Below are 9342 nucleotides of genomic sequence, written 5' to 3' on the forward strand. Positions count from 1 at the left end.
GTTGGGTGCGCAGTTATTGCTAGAAAGTTAGGGGTTAGGGTTAAAGGGTTAGTGGGTATAGGTTAGGGTTAGAGATTAGGTTAGGGTTAAGGAGTAGGGAGGTTAGGGTTAGAGGGTTTAGGGATGGGGGTTATGTTAGTGTGGTGAGGTTAGGGTTAGGTTGTGGGGTTAGGGTTAGGGGGTTAGAAAAAAAAATGTGTGAATTTGGGGGAGGAAATGGAAGGATTGTGGAAAAGGGAGAGTTGAAAATGATAGATAGTATTCACAATATTCTCAAACCAATGAAATAAAACAAGTTGAGAAGTCTCAAAGTAAATAAACTGGGGGGGGGTAAGGAGAGTTGTTAATACACACATTAATGAAATTCAGAAAAATCGTTAGGTCTTTTCTCAGAAATCATTTATTCCAATAAAGTAGAAAACTCTAAAATAAAGTACATACATTTCTGGACGTATATAACCTACCAAAAGTAAATCATGAAGATATAAAAAAAAAAAAAAATTGAGCAGCTTTGTAGAAAGCAGTAAGAGTGAAGTAGTGATCAAATATTTACCAAATAAAAAAATTACCAGATAAAATTCTAACACAAATGCTTCTCAAACTATGCTATTAAATAGCAAAGGAAGAGCACATTACCAAATTATGAAGCTAGGATTAGCCTGATGCTAAAACAAGATAAAAAATACTGACCAATCTCCAATATAAATGTATACAAAATTTCTTTAAAAACACCTGCAAACTCTTCAATAATATATCAAAAAATGATCAAGCTGGTTTATTCCAGAGATTAGTGCTGGCTCAATATGTCAATAAATTTTATAAATTTCACAAATCTCTTGTTTTTGATAGAATAGAAATCATAACATTTTGATAGACATGTAAGGACAAGGCCAACAACAATCATGTCAAATATCCCATAGATACTCAGAATTATAAGAAACACATCTCATCATAAAAATATATATGGCAAGCAGTAGCCTTAACCAATAAAAAATATATTGAGAAAGAAATCTGGGAAATATTCCCATTCATAACACTTTAAAAATCCAAGCCCACCAAAAAAATCTCTTGAATTAAACTTGACCAAGGAAAGGAAAGAGCTCTATAATGAAAACTTTAGATATTGAATAAAGAAATTAAAGAGGACACTAGAAGAGGGAAAGACCTTGCATGCTCATGGGATGGCCATACTTGCAAAATCAATCTACAGATTCATTGCAACCCCAAGAGAAATTAAGGGGGAAATATTGTCAAAATACATTACATAATACATGGAAACACTATAATAAATTCCATTATTCTGTATAATAAGTATTAAGACATTACTATAGAAGACTTTACTATAGATCCAAGTTGGTTTTAGAAACATACACAATCATACACACGCATATGACAAAACTACAAAACACCAGTCAGGCATATGATGTTCTACCAGTAAGCCCAGCTCTGGTTTCATTGTCAAGACAGCTTAGTCTAAATTATTGATCTCAAGTGAGAGACCCAGCTTCAAAAACAAGGTAGATATTACCTGAGGTCAGCATTTGGCCAAGAGATGCATGCAAACATATATGAACACAAACTATATACAAATGGAACATAATTCAGACTAAAAGCCGTGGCACATGCCAGAACATAGATGCCCCAAGGAATTTACACAAAAAGAAATAACCAAGTTGTCAAGAGACAAATACATGATTTTATTTGTACAAGGAGTCTAGAGACAACAAATTGGAAGCAGTGAAAAGCAGCGTGGTGGTTGCCGAGGGCTATGAGAGGGAGAAGTGAAGAGCTGGTATTTATTGAATATAGAATTTCAGTTTGAAATGGTAAAAGAATTGTGATCCATGGGAATCATAATCCCACAATACAGTGAATGTACTTCATGCCACTCAACTATCAACTTAGATAAAAATGACAGCTTTCATATTATGTGTATTTTACAAGAATAAGAAATAAAAGGTCCTCCCTCACCATAAAGTGAGGTCTTTTCTAAGTGATCTGTTGAAATCTCAAAGGAAACTCCTTTGAGTGACTTGGTGTAATGGAGACAGCTGTTGGCTGTGAGGTGCTGAGGAGGCGGCAGAATCAGAGAAGCCTGAGTCCTCTGCATGGCACTAACTCCCAGGCAGTACTTAGTTTACTTCCCTTTATAAAACTTTACAGAATGAAATTTTATGCCTATCTGTTTGGGTTGATTAATCACATGTACTTTCACAAGAAGACAGCATTAAATGCTTCCTTTGTCCTCAAACGTCTTTTTTTTTTTTTAAGGTTTGTCACTGAGGCTAGGGTATGTGAACTCCCTGGCAGCAGTGGTGGTGGCCTGGAACATGCAAGGATTTTTTTCTTCACCAAATGTTTGTGTTATCTTTGGCTGTGGAGAGATGTTTAAATTCATGTTGGCATAAGGAAATATGCTCAATGCTTCTTTAGATATTTAGACTAAAGCTTCGTATAAAAAAATAATCAGTTTATTACTCCTAAAATGGCAAGCCACCTCGAGATAGGATAAGCAGTAAACAACACAATACTTAGCATTAAATATTGAGTGACTCAGATGCCAGCTCTGAGTCCCAGACTAATGGAGTGCTAGACAGCGTCCTAGGACCTTCAACTGTAAAACTCACTAAATAGACATACCTTTCCGGATTACTGCCAAATTAGAGTTGAAATGTGTAAGACTGTGCAGGCCCTGTCACCTAATGGACACCAAATAAACATTAGTTACTATTTCTGTCACTGGAGTTAGTGTTAATAGAGAGCCTGTGCAGGACAGGGGACAACAGTAAGTGTGCACTGGTAAACACGATCCCCCCCCCTAACCCACACATACACATCATTAGGAATGATGAGAGATTGAGACTAAGACAACTCACAGTTAGCATTTTGGGTTGATTTCAATGACTCCCTTTCACTTCGTCTTGCTAACTCTGAACTTTGCTAATATTCAACCCACTTTTTTGTTTTTAAAAACCAAAAATACATAAAATGGAATATTAAGGCAAGCTGACAGCTGCTTTTTCTTTCTTTTTAATATTTATTTTTAGTATGTGTGGGAGTGTAGGAGTGCCCTCAGAGACCCTGGAGCTGGAGTTAGAAGCAGTTGTGAACCTTCCAAGGTGGGTGCTGGGAACCAGGCCTTGGTCCTCTTCAATGGTAGTCTGTGCTCTTAACCACTGAGCCATTTCTTCAGCCCCATAACTGCTTCTCTTAGGGAAGAAAGGAATACCTGTTTTAAAATTGTTCACATTACCTAGTAAGGACTATCACAAACAACAGATGCTGTTAAAAAAATACAGGTTGTGATTTAGCAATTAAGATCTAGCAATTAAGATTTAGCAATTAAGATCTGTTGCACAGTGCAACAGGTGTTCCTCTAACTGTCCTCGGCCTCCGTCAGATTTGCATCAGATGTAGTAATGGAGCCTCAGGTGGGAGGTTCTCAAAGACTGGACACCATTTTACCCACCAAATTTGCAGAGCAAATACATGTTACCCCAAACTATTGTACATTCTTTAAGCCTGTGACTTTCCCTAAATGATTTTTACTGTTTGTTCTAAAAATCAAAAAACCTCAGCAACAACAACAAGAGAAAACCCCAGCAGTTTTCTGGCTTTTCCTATATTTCACTTCCCCTAGAAAGACTGGGACCCAAAGCTTCTGAACCATGTTGAGCTGTACTTAAGGACAATAATGCATTTGTACACTTTTCTCCCATTTAATATATCCTAGACATTTTATTCCAGCAAACCTTCAGAGGGCAGAGGGGAAATTCCATTCACCCCTATCCTATTCTACCCCACCCTGCTGCACCTCAGCTCAGTGGCTTACCAATGGCAAAGTTTTAGTGTAGGGTTTTTTTTCTTTTAAAGATCATAGGTACAGTGTTTCTGAACAGAAAGAACTGCACTAAGTCCATTAGTAGACACCAAATAGCTTTGAGAATAGGTTTGATAATGCTTCTGGAAACACCTTCAACAATGTCAGTTTAGGGTGCTAACAGAGGCCACTTGAGAAATCATTTTAAACCAAAACAAGAAAATCCACTTAAGAAAGGGTTAATAACCGGTATAAGGACCTCACATCGGAACTGTTGAAAGTCACTGTACACCAACTTTAAACATCAATTAAGAAAGGGGTAATTGTTCAAATTCTGAAGCTTATGATAGGATCAATGAAAAAATCATCTTCCTTAGTCAGTATAAGGTAGAAGCTTATGATTTGAGTTAATTTTCCAGTCAATGGAAGCTTGTGGTTTGAACTTGTTTTCTAGTTGGCACAGCCACAGCCATCAGTAGGTCAGAACCAAAAGTCATGCACTTTAGAATGCTTGTAAGAGGCTCAACATTGACAGGAGGAATTATAAAAATATGTATAGCCAATAGTCACATGAAAAGTTAATACAAAACTGGAAACCAAAGTAGAAAAAATAATATTACTGAATGAATACAGTATTACATGTGCTTTATGATACTGTGTAGCTAAATCAATAAATATATTTATTAATATTGTTGAGTTAAATATTACAAAATAAAATAACTTTAAATATTTATTTACTTGTGTGGGTGGATGTACCTACTTGCACACATGTGAGTACCACAGTGCACATATAGATACAAGAGGACAGCATTCAGGAGTTAGTTTTCTCTTTCCTCCATATCTATTCAGGGGCTAAAACTCAGATTGTCAACCCACTGAGACATGTCACTGGCCCTAAACAAATTCTTTAAATCGATATTTACATCCCCCAAAGTTTCTGTACTCAAGTTGACTAGAAAACAAAACAAAAGATACTATCTTAGTTCATTTTCTGTAATTATAACCACATGCCACAGCCTAGGTAATTTTTTAAAGAAAATAGATTTGTTGGGCTCTTAACTGTGGAGACTGGGAGTTTCAAGAACACAGCAACAGTGCCTGATTAGGGCCCTCTTGCTACATCATAACATGATGAGGGCATCACCTAGTGATGCAGAGCAAATGTGATAATGAGGTTTCTCTACTTGTCCTTATAAAGCCACTGTGCCATCCTGGGGATTCTGTCCATTGTCGTATCTAAACTCAAGGTCCTGGGCAGATAATGAAGACACTGAGCAAAAGCTCTGCTCCTTAGCACACAGCAGTAGATGTTTCATTGCTTTGAATAGAAGAAATCTTGCTCCATCAGACCACAAATAGGCTGACCTATGTCAAGCAGGAGAAGTGGATCCCACCTTTCTCCCTCTGTCCTCCCTTGAAAAGTACTATTGTGCCTGTGAGTAATGGGCACTTGCTGTGCACAGAAACGGGGAGATCGGTCAGGTTTATGGTAGATGCTGTTTAATGTACTTCCTGTAGTGGCCTCCCAACAGATATCTTCAGAGAGAAGTTAAAAAGCAGAGAGCAGGGGCTGGGGATTTAGCTCAGTGGTAGAGCGCTTACCTAGGAAGCGCAAGGCCCTGGGTTCGGTCCCCAGCTCTGAAAAAAAGAACCAAAAAAAAAAAAAAAAAGCAGAGAGCAATGAAGGTTATTATCTCTGGGTTTTTGCCTTCTTTTTTCCTCTGGCCAACTCTTGTTAAAGGGCAGGCTACTGAAGAGACAAGAGGGAGGGCTCTTGGTGATCACTGTTTGACTCTGTGCCATCTTCCTCACACTGACCCTGTCTAACCACATATGGGCCAGACTCATCTGTATTAATGAATCTTCCCTTAGATTCTGATTATGACCTTGACAATTTCTATAAGGTGTAGTTACAGTCAGCATACAGTCAGTTCTCTGTGTACTTGGGATATTTATTCCAGGCCACCTCATCAATATCACATCTGGCCAGGTCTCCTATGCAAAACTGTGTAGTAATAGCATAGAACCCAGACACCCCTCCTTACACCATAAATCAACTTAGATATTTTACAATATTCAATACAATGTTGATTCTAAGAATTGAATTATTATGAAATCATGACAAGCAGAGAGATCTGTGCATATTTGATACAGAAATAACATCGTTTAAATAGTCTCTTCTTCCTTCTCCTCCTCTCTCCTTCCATTTTTCCTCATCTACATCCTTCTACATCTCATTTTCTTTTCCATTTCTTTTTTTCCCCATGAGGACAGTGATGTACTAAGATAGAATCTCACATAATCCACAGTAATAGTCCATAGTCCACAGTAATCTTGAATTGAAAATCCTCCTACCTCTGCCTCTTGAAGGCTGAGATTATAGATGTGTGTATCATGCCCAGGTTTTTCAAGCAGAAGTCTGGGTAATATTAAATTGCGGACAAAAAGTCTCAGATTCTTGACTGCAATAAACAGTTCCATTATCTGTTTTAATCTGATTTGGAACACCAAGCATAGAAAAACAATGTAGGCAATGAGTAATTACATTTTCAGTTGCTTCTCCTATTAAAGCAGTTGCAACTAGAAAGCCTGAGAAGGTGTCAATAGTCACATGAACATATTTTAATTTTCTGAAATCAGAAATGTGAGTAACATCCATTTGCCATAACTGATTAGGTATAAGTCCTAGAGGATTAATACCATTATGTGATACAGTGAAAGGTAGAAGTTTAAAGGTTGCCCCCTAGACCAAAGTTTAGAACAGAAAGCAAGAAACTGGTTGGGCCTTGGAACTGCGATTACACCAGCCAGTTTGGCAATTCTCTCCCAGGAACTAGTTGACCATAAAGTTAGATTAAAATCTTAAAGAACAAGCGCAAGGCCCTGGGTTCGGTCCCCAGCTCCGAAAAAAAAGGAAAAAAAAAATCTTAAAGAACAATCTTGAGAAGCAGGAAGCTTTTCCTTGTGATTTTTCACTGGTATTCTTGACATTTTCCAATGATGCCCTCCCTACCCCCTTCAGTTGTGGTTTCTTCCTTTAAATTCCCCTTCTCTTAGCTACTGGTGGTTGAACTCCACTGCCCCTGCGTGGGATATGAGTCTCGACCCCAGTGCACTGGTTCCTATCAATAAACCTCATGTAAATTACAGCAAGGACGGTCTTATGTGAGTTCTTGGTGGGGGGGGGGGGTCCACGTCATCCCAAGACTTGAGTGAGGGTCTCCCACTCCGGGGGTCTTTCAACAGGAAGAACCTGAGGACACTGAGGATGTGCACATTGTCTAAAAATATCAAATTGTTGTCTTAAGCTATTACTATTTTGATGATATAAAGAATGAGATTGTTTGGCCAATTGTTCCTGTGTAAGGCCTATCATCTGCCTGGTACACAAATCTGCTGTGGCATTGCCCTTACTAAGGGGTTCAGGCAATCCAGTATGAGTTCTTAAATGTCCTTTAAAGTGTGGAACAGTAAATTTTCTTAAGTTGAGTTGTATTTGCATAAATAATTGCAAAATTTGAGAATTAGCAGTATCTAAAAAAAAGAACAATTTCAAGCAGTTGCAAACCGTAAGCTATATATTGGCTATCAGTATACAAATTAAAAGCTTGATTTTTTTTCAACATTTCAAAAACAGTGGCTACAGCACATAATTCAATAATCTGTGCTGAAGCAGGGGGAACGCAAGAGAATAAACATGTGATCCAATTACATATGCTGCCTTTTCATTAGATGAGCCATCTATAAATAAGATTTAAGTTCTCCTGTGGTAAGCTTACGGTGAAGTCTTAAGCCAATTAACATTTCCCAACAGCTTTTGAAAATAATTTAATCCACGGCCGGGCGGGAGCACGGTGGCCTGAGCTTGGCCGGTCCCCGCAGTGGCTTTGGGCTGACAGCGCGGCCAACTTGCACTTGACTCAGCCCCTTCTGTAGCTTTATTTTCCAAATATATACCCTAAGTTGGCCAGGTGGAAAAATCTAGGAAGCACAGTGGGAAACCTCCAGCTCAAGACTTCAGTAACAAAAGATCAAATACGTGCCCCCAATTTACTGGGGAGAAATCCTGGAAGACCAGCCTAAGTCTCAAAAACCAAAGACTGGGAAGACAAAAGACAGGAATGACCATCGCCCAGGTGTATTACCAGGCCAGACTGTTCCTTTGTTAGGAACAAAAGGCTTCCACACGCATCAGCAGGGCTCGGCAGGGGTCAAACCCTGCAAGGGACCCGGAAGGGTCTGACAAGGGGAGGGTGAAGCACTGCAGGGGACCCAGGAGGCTCTGACAAGCAAAGGCTCTGCTGGAGCCGTGAGCCCTTCATTGTTCCAAGAGATTTGGAAACGGCGGCTTAGGTTTTGGAGGTAGCTCTCACTCTCAAGCCCCAGAGAAAGTGACACTTCTTGTGGATGGCACCGTTTTGTGATAAATCCTCAAATTTTCACTGCTCATCCAGATACCATGTTGGGAAGGATGTTTGGGCAAGGAAAATAATACAACTTCACACGGCCCAATGAAAAGGGAGAGTACGAGATCGCAGAAGGGATCAGTGCCACTGTGTTTTTGCACAGTTCTGGATTATTGCAAAACTGGCATCATCAACTGTCCAGATGGTATCTCTCTCTATCCCAGACCTCAGAGACACCTGCGACTATCTCTGCATTAACTTTGACTTCAACACTATCGGATGTTGGGTCAGGATCTGAGTGCTCTACTGCACGAGCTGTGCAACATGGTGCCCACAAGCAGTTTGACCACTACCTCGAGGAACTGATTCTGCCCATCACTGTGGGCTGTGCCAAGAAAGGCGAGCGAGAGTGTCACATCGTCGTGCTGACAGACAAGGACTCCATGGACTGGGATGAAGATCACCTCTGACCCATGGGGGAAGAGTATTCCCAAATTCTTTACAGCTCCAAGCTCTACAGAGTCTTCAAACACATCGAGAATCGAGATGTTGCTAAAACTGTGTTAAAGAACGAGACCTGAAGAACATTCGCATTGGAATTGAAGGTTACCCTACCTGTAAAGAAAAGATCAAGAGGAGACCTGGTGGGCGGTCTGAAGTTCTCTACAATTATGTGCAGCGCCCTTTTATCCATAAGTCCTGGGAAAAGGAGGACGGAAAGAGTCGCCTGTGGATTTCCAGTGTGTGCGCAGCAAATCCCTCACTAATCTGGTGGCTGCTAGGAGATAATGATGCATCACCCACCACAGGTGGACGAGCTCGACTGGCTAAATGATCCACTCTCTCAGATGGCTCCAAATGACTTTCAAGATTAAGAACAAACTGAGTCTGCCCGTTGCTGGGCTCTCTCTGTGTGGGTATCCCCAGCCAGGCCTCCCCATCCTCTGTGGTTTCTCACCCTTAGGAGGTGCTTCCTCCTGGCTCCTCCCCACCCACCCCGAGTCATTAATGTGCCCTTTTCTGGGTCAGCCTCTGACTGGGTGAAGAAGCAATCGGCTTTACCAGCCCTGGCAAACAAACCGTTTGGGTCTGGTGCTTCGTTGAATCTTTGCATAA

At 40.2% G+C, this 9342-nt stretch overlaps 1 pseudogene; it reads left to right on the plus strand.

Moving 5' to 3' along the window:
* Positions 1-8276: 8276 nt before the first annotated feature.
* Positions 8277-9101, plus strand: Kctd20-ps1 (potassium channel tetramerization domain containing 20, pseudogene 1; annotated as a pseudogene).
* Positions 9102-9342: the final 241 nt, after the last annotated feature.

Source organism: Rattus norvegicus, chromosome 4 (assembly GCF_021556685.1).
Source record: "Rattus norvegicus strain SHRSP/BbbUtx chromosome 4, alternate assembly SHRSP_T2T, whole genome shotgun sequence".
NCBI classification, from domain to species: domain Eukaryota; kingdom Metazoa; phylum Chordata; class Mammalia; order Rodentia; family Muridae; genus Rattus; species Rattus norvegicus.